Genomic DNA, 4,671 nt, shown 5'->3' with positions numbered 1-4,671 from the left:
AACTACGACAAAACTTATTGTATGAGTTAGTTAGTTAAGTTGTAATCGTTGTATAGACAGAGCAAGAGCGAGAGAGTGTGGTACAAGATGTTGTATTTGTTGTAACCACTGACTTGCGAAGAGATAGAGCTCGAGGTCGTTGCCTCTGAGTCTCTCTTGTAATACCTCTTTGAGAAGGGATCAGTTTGGAGTCAGTGGGCTCCCGTGGTTTTTTTCCCAATGAGGGTTTTCCATGTTGACATCCGGTGTTGTCTCATGTTTACTGTGTAAGTGCATCACTTCATCGACATGAGTCTATACAACAACTTCAATGAAGAGAACAAGGCTCATGAGCTCTGGGAGAAGGTCAGCATTATGTTGGAGAACAAAAATGTTGTGATTCGAGTCTTAGTATTTCGAAAAGTAGTGAGACTCAAGTACTAGGATGGTGCCAGTATAACAAAGCATATGAACACCTTCCAGGGGCTAATAAACCAGACTACCTCGCTCGAAGTACCTTTAGTTGACGAGGTACTAGCATTGTTGTTGCTCGAATCCCTTTTAGATAGCCGGGAGATTCTAGTCATCACACTGGGCAATGCCGGACGGGGAGGGCAACATTCATCCGTGGCAAGAGTAAAATTGAGCTTGTTGGATGAGGAAGCTCGTCGGAAGAACAAGGAGGCAATTTCCAACCTAAAGACCCTAGTCATGGAAAGTGACACACATAGAGGGAGAGACCAAAACAAGAGTCCCCTGAACCAAGAGAAATCGGGGACAAGGTCGAAGTCAAGGGGGAGGCCCACGTGCTTCTATTGTGGGAAGCCGGGGCATTTCTAGAAGAATTGTCAACACTTCCGAAAGGAGAAAGGGGGAGCCGACAATGCCGACTCGAAGAAGACTTCGGATCAGAAAGGCATGTTGGCTATCGCGACAAGTGAGGAAGAATTGTTGCTCATAAGTGAGCAGAACGAATTAAACCTTGTCAACGAGGAATTGACATGTGTAGTCGATTCGGGTACATCGTTCCAGCTAACCCCCAATAGAAAGTGCTTTTGTTTGCCGGTAAGGTAAGAGTCGGGCAGGTGTGGAAGCGTCGGAGTCGACAATGTTCGGGGAAACACAAAGTCGGAGTCGGATTGACGAGGTGAATAAATGAGTTAGCATTTTGCCGACTAAATCAATATATATATATACACATACATATACTAGAGTTAGTTAGAAGTTTTGGTTAGTTCTTGCCGACAAGGCAAAGTGTAATTCTTGATGAGTCTGTCTTTCAGGTCACCTATAAAATGGGATCGAGAACATTGTAACACTATCGTTCTAATTTGATTCTAATATAGTTATTAGTTAGTAGAAATCTGTATTGCGTATTCTTCGAGTAATCTATTGCTCTATTTGTCTCAGTTATAGTCTACACATAATTATATTATGTCAATTAGTTGATCACGATAGAGTTATATAGTATCGTAAAACTGCTTAGGAAGCTAGTTTGTATTCCATTCGTAATTCTACAGTTTCTTGATAGAACGTTCGATGTAGAAAGTTTGACCTTGTTGTGTTGTCGGTCTGAATAGTCAACTATTGAATTGAATAACACAATAGTTTTGGCATGCCCGGTTACATCTGTATTCAGCAAAGAACAAATTAGAAGGGATGTCGTCTAGTTCGAAAGCACCGATCGGTCGCAAACGTCCTCGCACACGCTCAGAAACTCAACAAGTAGCGGAGGATCTTGTCAACGATTTTCCATCTACACAGCAACAATGCGCTGGTCGGGAGCGGTCTTCGATTCCCGATTTAAATGAAAATTATTCGGACGAAGGTAAGTCCGAACAAGTTTCTTTCTACGACATCTGGGGTGACGACAATATGCCATACCTTTACTCGAAGTATCGAGATGACGCTGATGCAGAAGTGCACATTAGGGATTTCTTGACAACATCGAAAATAAACCATGGAGCTTAGTGACTGTTGGAGGCAGCCGAAGATAAGTCTAAAATTGTTGATTTTGTTTTGTCCTTGGATGGTCCGTTGGGAAGTTGGTTTGCCTAGAACGGTATCAAAGCATTCGAGTCTTTCAAAAAATTAACCACCCGATTCATACAACTGTTACATCGACAGATTCCACAAAAAGATCTGATCGGTCAGTTCTATGTAGCATATAAAGAACCACATGAAACGGTGTCACAATTTGTGATCCATTTTTAGAATTTACAACTTCAAATGTCGAAGACAATTCCAGATGAAGAATTAAAAGATATATTCCCAGAAGCAATTCGGGAACCTCTTTGAACAACTCTAGTAGTGTTCGATTTTTGAAATCAATCAATCGATCAGGTGATTGATAAGGTGTTAGCTATTGATGGGATCCGTTGATGAATGAAGAGGACCCGGTGAGAACCGGAAGAGAGGACATATTTGTAAATATGTTTTGAGTAAGCCTATTGAGGCTATATCTGTAAATAGCCCTAAGTTCATATAAGTATAAATATGACTTAGGGCAATCACTTAGTATAGTGCATAGTGTTGTTGTCATACTGTTGTAACTGTTATATAGAGAGCAACAGAGAGAGAGAGAGAGAGTGAGATATAGAGCGATACCGTGTTATAACTGACGGTTGTTGAAGATACAGAGCTTGAGATCATTGCCTATTAGTCTTTGAATGTAACTTTCGCATATAGTGATAGTTTGGAGTCTGTGGGCTCCCGTGGTTTTTCCCTATTAGGGTTTTCCACGTAAACATCCTGTGTATTTCCTTGTGTACTCTCCATTTCCCATTTCTGTGTTTCATTCTCATAGAAGTGATTCAAGACTCGGTTGTGGCTGAGCAATATTTCGCGCTATTTCTGTTCAAACTGGTATCAGAGCGAACAACACAGGAAATGGAAGAATCGTTCGGCGGCATGTTCAAGCTCACCGGCTCCAACTACTCAGTGTGGAAGTCGAAGATGAGGGATATGATGGTGGTTAAAGATCTTTGGTTGCCGGTTCAGTTCGGGGACAAGAGACCAGATAAGATCGACGCCACAATGTGGGAGGTGATGCACATGAAGAAGACGACATACATCCGGTGCTTCATCGACATGAGCCTGTACAACAACTTCAATGAAGAGAGAAATGTTAGGAAACAGGTCCCTCCGGATGGGAAGTGAGAAGAACAGTGCTGATGAGAATCTCGGCCGAGGCTGAAACCGGATGAAGAGTACCCGGTTACGGAAGACCCGGTGAGAACCGGATGAAGAGTACCTGGCTACGGAGAGCCGGATGGTGCAGACCCGATGAGAACCGGATGAGGAGTACCCGGCTACGGAGAGCCGGATGGTGCAGACCTGGTGAGAACCGGATGAGGAGTACCCGAAAACGGAGGACCCGGTGAGAACCGGATGATGAGTACCCGGCAAGCGCCGGATGATGCAGGCCCGGTGAGGAGTGCTCACCGCATGAAGAGACATATTCGTAAATATGTTTCTGAGAGTCCATCGTGGCTATATTTGTAAATAGCCGAAAAGTCATATTAGTATAAATATGACTTAGGGCAAACTTTTGAGGGAGTTGTTTTCATTCTTGTGACAGGAACCCGACGTTCCTTATGCGCGACGCTCGGCCAAGATACACAGAAAACGGGAAATAAAACACGACACAAAGGAGAGGAAGATACACAGGAGGTTTACGTGGAAAACCCAAAGAGGGAAAAACCACGGCAGCCCACAGGCTGCAAACTGACACTATGTGAGAATGTACAATAGTGAGTTCACAGAGGCAACGACCTCGTGCTCACAGATCTTCGTGACACGCGGCGGTTACAACAGAGGCAACGACCTCTTTCTCTCTCTCTCTCTCTCTCTATACACTATTACGTGCTCTCTCTTCTTCTTGCACCAACAAGGAAGAATGACAACAACTACATGATATTAGTTTGCCCTAAGTCATATTTATACTAATATGAATTTTTGGCTATTTACAAATATAGCCACGATTGGCTCTCAGAAACATATTTACGAATATGTCTCTTCCTCTGGTTCATACCGGGCCTGCACCATCCGGCTCTCCGTAGCCGGGTACTCCTCATCCGGTTCGTACCGGGCCTACACCATCTGGCTCTCCGTAGCCGGGTACTCCTCATCCGGTTCGTACCGGGCCTGCACCATCCGGCTCTCCGTAGCCGAGTACTCCTCATCCGGTTCATACCGGGTCTGCATCATCCGGCTCTCCATAGCCGGGTCCTCCTCATACGGTTTCTGCCGAGTTTGTTCATCGTCACTGATCTTCTCCCTTCCCATCTGGAGGGACCTGTCTCCCAACAAACTCCCCCTTCACTCCGGCATGGGGTGTCTTACCAGTCCGATCCTCTTGTGGCATGCGTCCAGCTTGTCGGGTGTCAACACTTTGGTCAGCATATCTGACCCGTTCTCGGCCGTGTGGATCTTCGTTAGTGCGAACTCCTGGTCATCTACTCTTTCCCGGATCCAGTGATACCTCCGTTGGATATGCTTCGTCCGGGAATAGTAGGCCGCATTCTTAGAAAGGTGGATGGCACTTTGACTGTCGCAATAGAGTCGGTATTCCTCTTGCCAGATACCGAGCTCTCTGATGAAGTCCTTCACCCATAATATTTCCTTGCCGGCTTCCACAGCTGCCATGTACTCCGCCTCCGTGGTTGACAGTGCAACCGTCTTCTGCAGCCT

This window comes from Azolla caroliniana, unplaced genomic scaffold, assembly GCF_043228905.1.
Source record: "Azolla caroliniana isolate FFs.n. ecotype wild unplaced genomic scaffold, voAzoCaro1.0.p SCAF_3, whole genome shotgun sequence".
Taxonomy (NCBI): domain Eukaryota; kingdom Viridiplantae; phylum Streptophyta; class Polypodiopsida; order Salviniales; family Salviniaceae; genus Azolla; species Azolla caroliniana.
This window is presented reverse-complemented; position numbering follows the sequence as displayed.